We start from the raw sequence: 17,382 nt of genomic DNA on the forward strand, positions 1-17,382 counted from the left end.
CAACCAGGAAAGCAAAGCATTGACAATGACCGTTGAAAGCCCAGTAGAAGCTGGAGACCAAGTCTGTGCAATTTGAAGATTCTCACCAATGCCCAGACAACAGCACATCTGGAAGCAGAGGGTGGGTGGTGTGAAGCATAGAAGCAGCTAGACTGAATCAGGAATTAGAGTTGTGCCAGACCAGTACATAGAAAAGCAAGAAGATGAGAATACTGCCAAGAGAATGGCTGTAGTAATGTTTCATGGAGATCTAGTCCAGACTGAAGAAGGGAGTAAGGAGAAAGCAGAAGGAAATGGGGTTGCGACAACTATTCAGTAATTACTATGGGTCAAGCTTACTATGAATTGCTTTGTTCATTAAATAAAAACAATGAGAGAAAATGTACTCTCTGAATGAAAAAACTGGAGACACACAAGTGTGTCATTTGAATTTAAGGTTATAGGACAGTTTTGGATGATGACAGGTTTAGACAGCAGACACTGAAAGTCAAGCACACATAATATACCTGAAATGTGAGCACACAGAGAATGATAAACCAAATATGGTAAAATATTAACATTTGGGGAGTCTGGATTAAGAGACTATCAGAATTCTTTGTACTAGTTTTGCAACTTTTCTTTAAGACTGAAATTATTTCAACAGAAAAAGTTAAAAAAAAAATGAAAAAGCTTATCTTCTCTCCCATTTTCTTTTCACCATCTTCCTCATAACCATTTTCCCTGACCTATAAATTTTAAACCTTGAATAATCTTTGACATTGCACCTTCTTCTAAAACTGTGATCCAAGTTCTAGACATTCTAACTTAGTAATGTCTCTTGCAGCCAAATTTTTCTAAACTCTGAGCTACAGGAATGTAGTATAATGTAAAAATATCGGATTGAGAATTAGAAGAGCTCAAAACCCAAGTCATCGGAATTTACCAGTGAAGAAACAAATTTAGAAAAGTAAAGCAACTTAATCAAAACTCATACAATTAAAGTGGTGTAGCCAAGATTACATCCAGACTTGACTTCAAAGCCACTGTCCAAAATCACCTGACTACATGAAAATGAGAATTCAATTTTCATCATATAATAGAAGAACAACAAACCTTTAAAATATATTTAAACAGCATGTTATCTGAGGTTGAGATTCTAAAAGATCCAAATTTACATTACCAAAACTTATTCTGCTACAATACAAAGTAAAATGTCAAGGATAAAAACTACAGCTTCTTCGAGAAAACACCAAATGGCGGGTGACTCCGGTGCTGCAGGAGGCCCCAGGGGCCCTGCAATGTGAAGCTCTGGCAGCAGGGTCCAAGGCTGAGGTCACGGCTGAGGTGCCACCAAGGTGGACACAGATGAGGCCAAGGATATGAAGATCAAACCTCTGGAGAACTATCTCTTCTCCCTGCCTACCAAGGAGTCTAAGATCATTGACTTTTTTCTGGAGACGTCCCTCAAGGAGGAGGTTTTGAAAATTATACCTGTGTACAAGCAGATCTGCACTGGCCAGCAGACCAGGTTCAAGGCTTTTATTGCTACCAGAAACTACAACAGCCGGATCAGTCTGGGTGTGAAGTGCTCCAAGGAGGTAGCCCCTGCCATCCTCTGGGCCATCATTCTGGCAAAACTCTCCATCATCCCTCTGTGGCAGGGCTACTAGGGGAACAAAACTGGCAAGCCCAACACTGCCCCTTGGAAGGTGATGGAACGCTGTGGCTCTGTGCTGGAGCGCCTCATCCCCACCCCCAGAGGCACCAGCATCACCTCGGTCCCTGTATCACCTCAGTCCCTGTGCTCAAGAAGCTGCTGCTGATTGCTGGTATTAACAACTACTACACCTCGGCTAGGGGCTGCACGGCCACCCTGGACAACTTCACCAAGGCCACTTTCAACACCACGTCCAAGACCTACAGTTATCTCACTCCCATCAAAAGACCACGTTCACCAAGTCCCCCTTTCTATCAGGAGTTCACCAACCATCTTGTGAAGACCCATACCAGGGTCTCCCCCACCGTGCCCACCACATAGGCTCTCACGAGAAAAACAAACATTTGAGTTAACTGAAAAACAAAACCAAAAAATACAGCAACAAAACAGTAATATCTATATTAACAAAAGTATTCCATCTGTCATTAGAAATGTCATTTTGAGGTACAATGATGTAAAACATGTTAAGAATCAATGCACCATAGGTTGTAAAAAGTGGGGGAGTAATATATTAATTTCAGAAAGGAATATTTTATCCCCCAAATTTTAACTAAATTTTGCATTTAAAATCAAAAGGCCAAAGCATTTGCCACTCCACCTAGGTCTGGCCAATAAACCTCCATAAAATATAAAACTCCAGACTCCTTCAATAAACAGAATACAAATCAGAACTGTAGAATATCTGAAGTAGACAAAGCATTTTATATTTAAAGCATGTGGTCATTATGAAGTAATGTGTCCTGAAAAACTAATATATTGGACTTTTTCCTTTCAATGTCTTTTGCCAATAACCTGGATAAAGATCTGGTAAGCAGACATCACATATGAAATGATATATACATCTGAAAGAATAACAATGTACTCAATGACTTTCTAAGATTTAGAATTAAACCAAATGTAAGAATAGAGCTCTACATAGTCATAGTTCAAAAACCAAATTTCATAAATGCAGAATATAGACCCAGCCTGTTCATATGTAAAGGTTCTAGCTCTGTGTGACGTCTAAGTGTTGCTTTATGAAAAGTGCTACTTTAATAGAAATCTAAATTGTAACAGTTACACTAAATCCTGTGCTCATCACACTATGTTTATTGTGTTCAAGTCTGAGCCTTATTAAGATAAACATTGGGAAAAAAAAAAAAAAAGACAGGCTGAATACAAAGGAAGAACTTTCTAACTTTTCAGTTTATCTATATCCATAGGTGGGGATAAGTTATCTCAAAATAAAACTCACAGCATACTCTTTCACAATATGCCAAGCAAACTCAAAGACATGTGACATGAAGGGATTTGTAATTTTGCTGAGGCACAAAATTTGAATACAATACCATAGGTATGTGAGAGAAGGATCCCTCTTTGGACATTCCTCTCTACCTCTCATGCTGGGTGCCTAATCCCAGGGCTGTGTTTTCTTTTTTAGGTATATAATAACTCATGTGAAGAGACAGATGGATAACTTTTAAGATATAATTCTGAGTGAAGTAAGTCTGACACAAAAGGAGATATAGTATGTCACCACTTCTATGAACTATCTGAACAATTTAAAATCAATATCTTATAATGTAGAACATTGGTGACCTAGAAATAGACAGAAGCTAGTGGAGGGAGAATGATAATCTAATATGTTCAGATATGTTAATGATGGTGAATTCAAAGGTATGGAAATAGATGGGGAGACAATTGTTTGTGAATGGGATTATAAGTATCAGAGCGGTATTGAAGGCAAATAGGATTGAAAGTGGTTGTTTAAAGGTGTTTCCCACACATCAGCACAACAAATAAAGATAGGTGCTTGCACGATAAACTTCTAAGGTATGACACTAGCACAAAGAGTTGACAACAGAAGGGTATAGGGAAAAATCCACATATTGCATGCTAAGGACTATAATTAATAGGAATATCATACTAGTATTACACAAATACTAGGGGTGACAAGGGCCAAGAGATTTTTTGGGTCATGAGAATTGTTTAAAATGGAGAATGATGAGGATTGTACAGCTAACTGATGATAATGTGAAATATGGATGGACATAACATATGCTATGTGAACTGAGGAACCCCCTGCTTTATATCAAGCTCTCGATACTGAGGCTTGCTTGGGTGAAACTTAGGGTTGTAAAGGGGAGGCTAAACCCACCTATGAATCACCCTCAGAGAACCTCTTTTGTTGCTCAAATGTGGACTCTCTCTAAGCCTAACTCTGTAAATAAATTCATCACCTTCCCCCCAATGTGGGACAGGACCCCCAAGATGAATAAGCCTTCCTGGCAACATGGGACATGGATTTCAGGAATGATCCTGACTCTGTCATCGAGGGATTGAGAATGCCTTTTTGACCAAAAGGGGGAAAGGCAAGACAACACAACAAAATAAGGCTTCAGTGGCTAAGAGAGTTCAATAGAATCAAGAGGCTGTCCTGGAGGTTATTCCTATGCAAGCTTCACCTAGATATGCCAAATGACCACAGTATGATAAGCCCAAGTCAACAGTAGTCCCAAAAACGTTACAGAAAACCCAGATCCCTATCTGGGAGTCTATAAAAGTTTCACTCACTAAGTTTATTCTTCAGAGACCTAAGTCCTTTAGAGTGCTCCTATGCCAGTTAAGTCCCCAAACCCAGAGGCAACAGCCTCTTGAAGAACATCTACTAGACGTGTCTCCTTTGCTCATAAAGTTGACACTCTTTTTCAACATGAACTGGTTAGGGTGGTCACTGCCTAGACATCCCTGAAGATCAGGAAAGTGATTAAACTAGAGGAAGGGGTAGCAACTGACAAGATGGAATTTAACAAAGGATTTGAATACTGAATCTTTATATAATTTTCTCTTTTTCAGTTGCTAGGGTATTAGAATAGCTAGAAGGAAAGAACTGAAATGGTGGAACTGTAACACATTGTATCCTTTGAAATTTGTTCTATAGCTATTTGCTAACTTGTAATTTGAAAGCTATACCTTTTTGTATATTTGTTATATTTCACAGTAAGAAAATAACTGAAACTATGGTACTATAGCACATAACAACTTTGGAAATTTCCTATACATCTGCTTGTTAACTTGTACTTAGAAAGACAGTACCTTTTTGTATATTTGTTATATTTCATAATAAGGAAATAACGGAAACTGTGGAACTGTAACCTATAATATTCTTTGAAATTTGCTTGTTAAATTGCCCTTGGAAAGTTATCACTTCTATGTATATACGTTACACTCAACAATAAAAAATGTGATTAAAAAATTAAAAAAACAGAATAAGCAAGATAAGCCTTTGTCAGAAATATTTGAAAGATAATTCTTGCTTTGGGTAGGAGGTTCAATTGGCCAACTTATAAATCCTCATTCATCTCCAATTGTTATCATCAATGACTAATTCTAAAGTCAGAGTGACATCAAATGGTTTTAAGATTGCATTTCCTGCTATAAAAGTAAATCTAAGAACTGCACCATATGATGAATGACTAAACTACAAATAGTATTAGAGTTAAGCATTAAAAATTGTCTTTTTAAAAACAAAGTGTAATATAAATAAATCTGTCTAATCAGAATGGTAGAAGGGCTCAGGCTGTTCTTGGAAACTGAAACAAATGAATTATGTTTCTGTGACAGAAGAACGCCTTAACAATCAGAAAAGAAGTTTAGATATCAAATCTTCTATACTAAAAGCTGTATTCTAGAAAAAGTAAAGCTGTGTGTATACCATTTACTCAATGAGATAACTGCCAGAGCAGGCTTTTTGACAACTTACATAACATTTAAAATGTTTAAAGCCATGTAATTTCTTTCTAAAATTAACATACTAAAGAAATAATTGAAAATACTTAAAAAATATTGGAAACTAGTTCATTTTGCAGAAAAAATACTAGCTTACTGCTATGGTTCTTTCTAAATTATGATAAGAAATTCAAGAAAATTAAAAAATATTTCATAGAATTATATGTCAAGATTAAGCCTCTAGTATTAGACAAAGAGCTACTTTGTCATTAAAGAATTCTATCAACATTTGCTTTTTAATACAAAGATAATCTAGAATAAGAAAATAAAATTTTAAAATATAATTTTACACAACTACTTCTCTTAAAATGGATTCAGTGTAAATTCTAGTTCTAACATTCAGTAGCTGAATGACCACAAGCAAATTTTACTTCACCTCAACAAATTTTTATTTCCTTACCTGTGGGATAGTATCTACTCCAATAGTGTTATTAGATTTAAGTGATATAATCTGTATAAAGCCCTTATAATAATATCTGGTACTTAATAAGTGCCCAATAAATGCTCCTTAATATTTTAAAAAATAATATAATACAAATAAAAATCCAATCTTATTTTTTACAAGGCAAGAATGTTATGGGAGAAAAAGGAGAGGCATACTCTCCAGAGACATAACTGCGCATCTGGCATCATGAATTACTCTAAATCTTATATAACTAAAGGTCTGCCTTCAAGGGTTAGAAGTTAAGTTTATTCAAGTCCTCCCAATCACTGGCCCTATTCTCTACCAATGAAATGTTTGTCTTGAGTCATATGAACCCATCTATATCTTTCTTTTTCCTACTTTTCTATCTCCATTTATTCCATGTTAAATTTTTAAATAAATATAACTGGACTATGGAAATTTATTTTTTTCTGATCAAGAAGCCAATCAATCAGCAAGTATAGGCTATTCTTAACTTTTTCATCCCAATCCAATTGTTCTTTCTGCAGCAGGAGAGGTGCTTTCCCTGCCTATAAAATGCCAGAAGATTCTAGTTCTAAAGTTGGGAGACACATCATCTTGCTAACAGATGTACTACAAGTTCACAAAAGTTTTTTTTTTTCCAAGGGATACTATTAGAGGTAACTGAAAAACTCATCCTGCAAATAGAATTGTTCTGTATCCTAACTGTGTTGGGGGTTACACAAATTAATCTATACATAGCAAAACGCACAGAACTTATACACACACACAAAAGTTTTTCCTAATGTAAATTTTTGAAAAGCCCTCATATTGCAATATAACCAATCTCACGTCCCTGTCAAAAGCCTCATTTCAATAACTTCCTTTTCATATTTTTAAAACAAAGTTCTTTTAACTGCTTCATTCAGAAGTAATTCTAAAGCTTCGTATTGTGCTTTACCAATTAAGATCTATACATTTCACTCTGACATTTAAAACCATTACATAAAATCCAGACCAAGCTACAATAAAGTCATATTGCCAAAAATCTAAATTTTAATTGAAACTGAAAAATTTAAAAGTGCTTTATTTTGAAGATTAAATTGTGTTAAGCATAGTTTTATAGTTATATATTCTCTCTCTTTGAAATTCGATAATCTATGTATGATATTTAATTTACACTGTTTCTCACTTACTAAAAACATAACAAGCTCCCATACCCATTGTTAAAATACAATGAATAAACTGGGATTCTGTTCTCGTCCAACTAATTAACCCATTTTCAATAAAAAGTTCTACCCTCTTTATTCCTTAGTGAACATTTTTCCAATCTTCTCAATTGCTTTTGATGTTGCTCTAAATGTCTCCTTAATATGTCTCTTTTCAGGTCATCCACTAGCATATACGGACCTTCGTGTAAATACACCCATTTGGAAAGATACAGGTGTTCCTCTTGGTTAGGGGCTGCTGCCTTAGGGGAGAATGGCGGTATGGGGGCATCAATTCATCTAAGAAGCCAAGCCAGGTTACAGGACTCTCTCCAAGCAGAGCATGGGCTGGACTTGAGTCCTTGTTGTCTCCTTCAGTCTCACTCATTCACTCAGTAACATGCAATAAAATCCTTCCATATGTCAATTACTGTACTAGGTAATATGGACATGAAAACAGTCTAGTAAGGGAAAACAGACTAATATGGGAACACAGACAAATATAAAGAAAATCACTAGATGGTATGCTATGTACACAATACTGAACAATGTTTTTCTATACTAGAGGTGATCCACATGTATTACACCTCATCCTCCTTTTAATGTAGACCATCTCACAGCACCACAGTCAAGTACAACATTACACTGACAGTAATAATTTTATTGCGAACTTGAGACAAAAGTTTCCTGCTGAAAGTAATAACCCTTGTTTGATCTGATTTGCCAACAAATACATGCCCACACAGGCCCCCAAACATGACTGCCATTGTGTTAATCTGGAGCAAAGTACAAGAAACAGAATTGGTAAAAAAGATCAGTTTAAATTTAGCCTTTCTGGAGGAAAAAAAAAAAAAACCCAACAGAAATTACTAAAGTTACCCTTTCTGTAGAATATTTTTACTCAAGAAGATATTCTGACTGATGCATAATGGCGCTATTGAGGAATTTAAAATGTTTTCACTCAGAAAATAAACATTAACTGTCAGACTTCTAAGCATCATAGGTAAAACAGAAGATAAACTTTCACTGTGTCACCCTATTCATAAAGTAACAAAGTCTCACTTTACTGAAAAGTGTATAATCATGTCAGATACTTCCGGATCTCTTTCACTGTAAGAATATGGTTGGTACCAATTTATAGTAAAACATTTTATCAATGAGCAATCGTTTTCTTTCACAAAGATGCTATAAATAGCATCCAAATCAGTTACCCAACTGACCTACAAATTGAAGCAGTGTTGACAGGGGTGAGTGGGGGAGGGGAGGGAAGGGAAAGGAACAAGATGGTGAAATGAGCCATTTTAGAGCCCATCCTCCTCACAGACGCTTTGAACAACCAGCAAGAACCGACAGAAAAATCTTTCTCAAAGCTCCCAAAAACAGTTAAAAGCCTTTAGTAACAGGATGTGCCAGTCTGAATGTACTATATCCCCCCCAAACGCCATTATCTTTGATGTAATCTTGTGTGGGCAGACCTATCAGTGTTAATTAGATTGTAATTCTTTGAGTGTTTCCATGGAGATGTGCCCCACCCAACTGTGGGTGATGACTCTGATTGGATAATTTCCATGGAGGTGTTGGCCCGCCCATTCAGGGTGAGTCTGAATTAAATTCCTGGAGCACTATATAAGATCAGACAGAAGGAGCAAGCTGCTACAGCCAAGAGGGACACTTTGAAGAAAGCACAGGAGCGGCAGATGAGAGACATTTTGAAGACGACCGTTGAAAGCAGACTCTTGCTCCGGAGAAGCTAAGGGAGGACAAATACCCCAAGTGCAGCTAAGAGTGACATTTTTGAGGAACTGCAGCCTAGAGAGGAACGTCCTGGGAGAAAGCCATTTTGAAACCAGAACTTTAGAGCAGACGCCAGCCACGTGGCTTCCCAGCTAACAGAGGTTTTCCGGACACCGTTGGCCATCCTCCAGTGAAGGTACCCGACTACTGATGTGTTACCTTGGACACTTTATGGCCTTAAGACTGTAACTGTGTAACCAAACAAACCTCCTTTTATAAAAGCCAATTCATCTCTGGTGTTTTGCATTCTGGCAGCATTAGCAAACTAGAACACAAGGTGAGCACAGAATTAACAAAAAGGCTACTTAAAAGCAGTGGGATTTTGTGGCATCCATTCCCACACCCCATCTCCTCACTTGCTCAGTACAGAGCCAGCCTGCACTCCCAGTGTGGATCCCCAGGCCCAGTACTGAGGGAACAGAGTAACCCTCAAGCACATACTGGGAACTTATATATCTGGCCCAGTCAATCTGGTGGTGGTCTGAGGGCCTCGCCGTCTCAGAACTTATCCCGTACGTAGAAGGTGGCTCATGGAATACTCCTACAGAACACTGTGGGAAAGCAGTCGGGTTGTGCTGCCTGGGACAAGGAATTGCTGGCTACAGGACACAAGTGAAGTGCTTGAGATTATGAGGAAACTACTTCCTGGGGAAGAGAGGACATTCAGAACGGTGTAAAAGAGGGAATTCCTGGGGTCACATGCTCATGTCTAAGATAAGTGGGCAGAAATGATCAGGGAGCTTGGGCCTGGAGCTAGTCTCTAAACTCATTGTACAGATTAAGCCCAAAAGGACAACATGTGCACAGGTAAATCTGCAAAGACTGGAAAAGTCTTTTTTCCCTTCTTTTGTGTGTTTGTATGCGTGTGGGTGGGTGTGTATGTTAGGTCCTGACATTCAAGGAGAGCTCTGTCATCACGCTAGCTGGATACAGCTTAAGGAACAGACACCTTGAGTCTAAATTCCAGAGGTAACACACTAAAATATCAAAACGTCCAGGTTTCAACAAAAGATTACAAAAACATACAAAGAAACACTAAGTTTCAGCTCTGGCAATGGAGCAGATTAAAGCATCACAAACCATCAATGAGAAGGACCAAAGCTGGGACATACTTTTAAAAAATGTTCCTAGATATGCTCAAAAAGGGCTAAAGGAAAATACGGACAAAGAACTAAAGGAAATCAGGAAAATGATAGATGAACATAAAAAGATTATCAACAGGGAGCTGCAACCAAACAGAACGGAAGACCACAGTAACAGAAATTAAAAATTCCCAACAGGGATTCAACAACAGGTTGAAGTTGGCAGAAGAAAGAATCAATGAACTTAAAGATAAAACAATTGACACCATTCATGAGGCCCTTCAGTCTGAGTAACAGAAAGAAGAAAAGTTAATAGAACCTGAGTAATCTGTGGGACAACATCAACAAACCAATATATTCACTTTGGGCATCCCAGAAGGAAAGGAAAGGGGCAGAGAGAATATTCTGAAGAATATGGCTGAAAACTCCCCAAATTTAACAAAAGCCATGAATAGACACACTCAAACAGGATAAACACAAATAGACCTATACCACAGCATATTATGATCACTGTTGAAGGCCAAAGACAAAGAGAATCCTGAAAGTCCCAAAGAGAGAAGTAACATGTCATGAATAAGACTTAGCGCCAATTTCTTATTAGAAGCCATGGAGGCAAAATGGCAGTGGGAAGGCATATTTAAAGTGCTGAAAGCAAAAAAAAAATTGCCAACCAAGAATTTTATATCCATCAAAACAGTTTTTCAAACACAAAAGTGAGGGAGATATTGAGAAATACCCAGATAAACAAAAGCTGGGGGAGTTTGTCATCACAAGACGATCCCTGCATGAGATGCTGAAGAGCATTCCACAGGTTGAAAGGACAATAGACATTAGATAGAAGTCTCATGAAGAAATAAAGATCTCCACTGGGGCAAATATAAATGCCAGTACTATTGTATTTTTGGTTTGTAACTCCATGTTTTACTTCATACAGGATCTAAAAGGTAAATGCATAAAATGTAATGATAAATCAGCGGCTTTGGATTAACAGCGTATAAACACATAATTTGTTTACATAAAGGTGGGGTATACAGAAGGGTATAAGAACATAGTTCATGTATACTACTGAAGTTGGTACCCAAAGCAAACTAGATTTTTATAGATTTGGGATGCTAAATTTAAACCCCATGATAACTACAGAGAAAACAGAGAATATGCAAGCTCATAGAGACAGAAATCAGAAAACAGGTTTACCAGGGAAGGAGTCAGGGAGAATGAGAGTAAATACACAAGGGATATGGGGTTTCTTTTGGGGGAGGTGGGAAAAGTTCTAATAATAGATGGTGGGGAGGGTACCACAATATTGTGAATATTATATCCACATATCATTGAATGGTATGCTTGGGAGTGACTGAGATAGGAAATTTTGTGTTTTTTATATATATATATATATGTATATATATATGTATGTATATATGTGTGTGTGTGTGTGTGTGTGTGTGTGTGTGTGTGTGTATATATGTTCCCACAACTAAAAAAAAAAAGTAAGAGCAACTAAAGAGACAATGACAAACAGATCAATACATGACCCTGGATGGGATCTAACAAGGAAAGAGAAAAAAATCGAAAGGACATTACCAGGACACATGAAAAAAATTGGAATATGGAACTTGAACTTGATAGCCACACTTAAGGTGGTTACATAAGTGAATATTCTTGTTCTTAAATAATGTACATGGCAGTATTAAGTTTTCAAGGAGCATCAATGTATCAGAGAAGCATATAAGCTATACTCAAGTATTCAGAAAATGGTGTGACAGATAGACAGCTGGAGGGAGTATGGCAAATGTGGCAAACTTAAAATTGGTGGATGTGGGTATCTGGGAAGGTAAGGGTATGTTGGAGTTCTCTGTATTGGATTTATATTAGTTTTGTTACTGTCCTGCAAGTTTTGAAAGTATTTCAAAATAAAAAGTTACCCTATCCCCATTTACCATCAAAAAGGAGAACCACTAGAAGGGAAAGGGAGACACCATATAATCTTCAAAGGCATTTTACTATTAAGGGTGGTGGTGGTAGAAGGAAAAGAGGAGGCTAGGATGACACAAAACATCATGCATTTTCCGCTGTGGGCAAGATACTGATCCCAGGGGTACTGTAGAGGAACTCCTTAAGAAACAAAACTCAGTATGTAAAAGTAAAAAAAAAAAAAAAAAAAAAAACCACTAAGTACCCAGAGAATAAACATTCCATTCTGAGTATATACAGATTACTTACTGCTTGAAAGAGAACATTTTTTTCTACCATTATTCAATCACCTTCCCTCTACCATTAGTTTGAATTTTACTATCACAATAATAAGCCCTTTACATAATCTTTTTTAAGCCTACAGCAACTTTCCAGAGAGGTGCTATTATTATCATCCCCACTTTACAGCTGAGGAGCTATTCTACCTATAAAATAGGCAAGATCTCAAAATTTCAAAATTATATCTATGATATTGTAGAGTCAGCATTTAAGCTATCTCTCAGAACTCAGGTGACTTTTAAATAGAAAGAGGCACCAAAAAATTAGCTTCCACCCACTATCCAAGTAGCTATAACCCATTTTTCCACACCTTGCAACACTTTAACCTTTGTATGCAACATTGTTCAAATACTGAAGTCAAACTAAAGAAAAACAGCCAGTTAATAATGTTATATCTAATACAGGTCACAAAATAACAAGGCACAGGGAGGCAGTATGTTTTAGAGCACCCTTTTTGGGTTTGGATAGTCTGGGGGTGAATCTACACAGTATCAACAAAACTGCTGTTATGACCTTGGTCAAGTTAGTTTAATTAATCTCAGATTTTATTTCCTCAACTGCAAAATGGGTATGAAAATAATAGCACCTCCCTAACAGACTTGTGCAGGATTAAAAAAAGAGAATGTATGCAAAGGACTTATTACTGTGCTCAAAATAGAATAAAAGGTCAACTAGTGTGGAAGAAGAACAGTTACACACATAAGCTTCTACAGCAAGACTATAAAACATAAAAAGCCTATATTCTGAAAATTCCATTACAGGAAAAAAGATAATTACTATCTGACAATATGCTAAAGATGAACTCAAAATTCCATCTATTCCTAATTTTGTTAGGGGATCAATGCTTTTGAGATGGGCTAGAAAAGATGCTGCAGTGCATCTGTGACACACACCTAAAAATGGCTCCAGTCAGAGGCAGCATCTTAATTACCAATTTAAGAGATTAAATCCACTCTAAAAAAAATACTGGAGTTAGGCCTGGAAGGCGCTTAATATCTCCCTAACATTTTTACCTGTGGGAGAAAGCTATCAAACATTTAACAATAATCAAGAATCCTTCGATTCTTCTGGTGCATTCCAAATGATAATCTTGTTCTCTAGAGCAGAGCCGCCTACTGTAAATTCCAAGTACCTTAGCGAGGGGTATACATCAATGAACCTAGGGTGAAGATCGGCCAATGCGGAAATCCGGGTAGCTTTAGAAGACAGCAAACATCAGCACGTTGGAAACCTCTAAAAATTTCAAATGAAGTCAAAACAGAGATACATCCCTTTAAAAGGATAAGGCGCATTCCTATCGCGCCAAGAGAAGACGACTTCACCAGTGTCCCTTTTGGCCGCCCTGACCTTTACTTAAGTTCAAAAGCGGAGCTTTTACCAAAACACCAATAACACTAACGCTATCTCAAAGAGAGGGAGCTGCAAAGTGGGATTTACCACGCAGGTCCGAGACTGGAGCGGCCTAGGGTGCGAAAGGACTACCCAAGTCCTCCTTTGGAGTTGGGCAGCACGTCCCTAGCGGAAGTAGGGTTGGTCCAGATTCTCCCAAAGAATCTCTCGCCGAGTCAAGTCTTTAACATGGTCTCGCCCACGCATTGCTCACTGCAAGCCTCATCCCCACCACACAAGCTCACGAGGAAGCAGTAGGCCTCGGATAAGCACTCGGGTTGTTTGGGGGCCCGATCCATCACACTAGAAAAATGATAATGTAAGCCTGCTGGTCCGCCAGGATGGAAATTCCCTTCGCTTACCTGGCAACGCGAGTACCGCACCCCCCTCCCCCCAGCACACACACACACTGTAGGGTCTGAGCTGGGGATCCGGTGGGAGGAAGACAGACGGGTCCGGAACTCCCGCTGCAGAACACATGGGGCGGATCTGACTCCGGTTTCCCGCTCCCGGACCAGGAGGCCAAGACTCCCCCAGGCACAGAAGTGATGGCAACCAAAGAGAGAGAAGAGGATGCCTGGACCGAGGCCCTTGCCACGCGGGCCCCCAGTCTCCCGGCGCCGGGGCAAGAGCGCTTCCAAGCCCCAGACCGCCCCACGCCAGCCCTTCCCGATGGGGCCCGCTTTGATCGCGGCCCCGACGCCCTCGTTTCCTTACCGTCCAGGGTGAGTGTCAAGCTGAGTGTGTCTGCGCACTCCGAGGGTCTCCGCTGAGCTTCAGTCAAGGGGAGGGGAAGGGGAGTCGGGGATTAAAAGGAGGGCCAGGAAGGGAAAGGGGAGACCGGGGTTAAAATGGGGCCGGACTACGAAAACCGAAGCTGCGGAGCGGCAAACCGCTGAAGCACTTTCGCCGCTTTCCGAGAGGCAGCAAGCGAGTGAGAAAAAGAACCAAGATGGCGGCTAGCCAGCCCCTACGTATTACGTCATGCCGCTGCGTACGTAAGGCAAATTTCCTCAAGACCACCCTCCGGCGCCGAAGCGGTCGGATCGCGTGAAGCCTCCGTGGAGGCCTGTCCCGGTTGGCAGGAGACAATGCCTCCTGCTGGTCGGAGGGAGTTCCTACATCCAGAGTTACCAGCACAGAGCACAGTTGAGCCTATGATGTCTCCAGGAACTCGAATTGACCACTATTATGAGTTGATACGCTTCAGTGAAAAGAGCACTCTGGTATCTGTGGGTGGGTGTGTAAAGCGATTCAGCAAGTAGTTTGGCAGTATGTATAAAGATTAAGCTATGCGTAATCTTTAACCTTGATATCATGACCAGGGAAATGCTTATGCCATAATATGCTTATGCCATAATTATGCTTTATACACATAAAAACATGCATGTTCATAGAAAAAAAGTTTTTAAAATGTGCTCTGAAATGTTAATAATGGTAAACATGACGGTTATTCTTGAGTGGTCAGATTTTAAAATATAAATATATATAAAATATATTTTATATACACCTTTTTAAAATTTCCCAATTCATCATAAAAAATTAATGTATAACAAAAAATGTATCATAAAGTTCTTATGAGAAACAAATGATAAAGTGTGTGTGTACAGATGTATGTATTATATATAATAAATAAAGATTCAAAAAGCATTATGTATTTTTTAGGCTTTAGAATAAAATGAGAACAGGTATGAATACCAGTTTTGTTAATTAGTTGCTATGTAGTATGGGTAGGTTACTTCAGCTGTCTCAGATTCAGTGTTGTCATTTGTAAAATGGAGATAATAATAGGATAATACCTATCTCTCAAGGTTGTTTCAGTCACTCAACAAATATTTATTAAGCATCTATCTATATGTGCTAGGTATTGGGATACAAAAGTATAGTTAAGATACTTGCTTTAATGAAACAGAGTATACTGATGTGATATGAAGGAAACAAACAGGATATCAAGATAAAGAATAACCAGGAAGGGAAGCAGGAAGACCCTGTTGTAGAAAGGATGTGAGTACCTTTCTGAGAAGGTGACATTTAAGCTGGGACCTAAATGATAAGAGGCAGCAATGCAAAGAGTAGGCAGAAAGATGTTCTGGACCAAGTGAACTGCAATTGCAAATGCCCTGTTTTGGAAAGGGCTTGGAATGTTCTAGGAACAAGGAAGAGAGCAGTGTGTCTGGAGCTTACTTGAGAGAGAGAGAGTGGCAGAAGATGAGACTAGAAGGAATGACAGTAGCTTGGCCTTGTTGGTCAGGGTAAGGAGTTCAGAATGTCTTCTAAGAGCAATGGAAAGCCACTAGAAGGTTTTAAGCAGGGGAACCATATGATCTGATTTTACATTTAAGGAAATCACTTTCTGCTCAGTAAAGAATGTGAAAAATGAATTGGAAGGAGGTAAAGGCAAAAGCAGGGAGCCCAGCTAGGCTACTGTTTGAGTAATAAGGAATGATAGTTGCCTGGATTAAGATTGAGGCAGTAGAAGTGGAGAGAAGTAGACAGGTTTGGTATATAATATTTTGGAACTAGACTAGACTTGCTTGTGGGAGCTGACCACTTGGGGTCCAGGTGTGAAGAAAAGGGAAGGAATCAATTAAGATGTAGATTTATGGCTTGAACAATGGGGTGGATGACAGTGACATTTAGAGACACTAGAGAGATGGGAGAGGAGAGGAAAACAGTTCTGATGGTAGCGAAATAAAAATTACATATTAAAAATAAAAGTTGTGAAAAGTAACTGTTGGACATACTAAATTTGAGATGTCCATGGAATATCCAACTGGAGATCAAATATGGGATTCATAGACATGTAGATGGTATTTCAAGTGGTGGAAAGAGCTAAGAATACTCAGACAGAGTGGAGAAAGACCTAACATTTAGAAGTTAGCTGGAGTTGGAAGAAGAATTAGCAAAGAACACTGACAAGAAGCCAGAGAGCTGGAAAAACAAAAGAAGGCAATGTCACAGAAGCCAACAAGAGGAGACTATTACAAGAAGGGGCCAAGATGTCAAGTCATATGAAGGGGGAGCAAGAAGTGTCCACTGTATTTGGCAACATGGAAGTCATTGGTTTTCCCAGAGAGCAATGGATCAGAAAGCCATATGGTAGTGAGATAAAAAGGGGATAGGTGTTGAGAAAGTAGAGATATAGAGAATTCTTTCCAGAACTTGAACTCTGCCATGATAGTAGCTGGAGGAAATGTGAAGAGAGGTATTTTTAAATATGGGAGACAGTAGATCATATTTGTATGCTGATGGTAATAATCCATAAGAAGTGGAGCAGGGGGACAGGAGGAGGGGGCCGGGAGTGATGATGTGGTAAAGAAGAAAATGGGGGTGGGGTGGGGAGGGACATCCTAGAGAAGGTGTTAAGGGGGTGAATCCAGAACATAGGTAGAGGACTGACCTTTGATAGAAGGGAAGAGGGAGAAAATAGGTGCATCTCTAGGGAGGTAAGATGATTTGATGGGAGGAACATAAGAGAAGTCCCATCAGATGGCTTCTATTTTCCCAGTGATGTAGGGAGCAATGTAATCTGCTGAAAGGGCTTGGGGAGAGGTGTGTGTAGGAATTTGAGGAGAAGAAGAAAATTCAAAGTTATCTCAGAGAGTGAAAAGGTAAACCAGCTTGGAGCTACAGAGAAGGATGAGCATGCTATAGCTGAGAGCTCTTTTGAGTTTGTCCTTATGAATGTAAAATAAGCCATTCAGTTGATTTATATGCTTTCTCTAGCAGTGTTCAGCTCTTTTGGTACCACTCTGGAGAAGATGGATAGTGAGATGCACCTAAGGCTGGGTTTTACCAGGCAAGTATAATGTA

The 17,382-nt window shown here is 38.9% G+C and overlaps 1 protein-coding gene and 1 pseudogene across 10 annotated transcripts in view; one reads left to right on the forward strand and one right to left on the reverse strand.

Annotated features, from left to right (window-relative positions):
* The window catches only part of PRRC2C (proline rich coiled-coil 2C), a 106,246-nt gene extending 91,731 nt beyond the window's left edge, over positions 1-14,515 (reverse strand). For all 10 annotated transcript variants that reach the window (XM_037825351.1, XM_037825354.1, XM_037825352.1 and 7 more), the window contains exon 1: positions 14,287-14,515. The gene's annotated coding sequence lies outside the window, so the exon portion shown is untranslated. The remainder of the gene's footprint in view (positions 1-14,286) is intronic.
* LOC119512284 lies at positions 1,359-14,342 on the forward strand (annotated as a pseudogene).
* Positions 14,516-17,382: the final 2,867 nt, after the last annotated feature.

This window comes from Choloepus didactylus, chromosome 2 (genome assembly GCF_015220235.1).
Source record: "Choloepus didactylus isolate mChoDid1 chromosome 2, mChoDid1.pri, whole genome shotgun sequence".
NCBI lineage: Eukaryota > Metazoa > Chordata > Mammalia > Pilosa > Megalonychidae > Choloepus > Choloepus didactylus.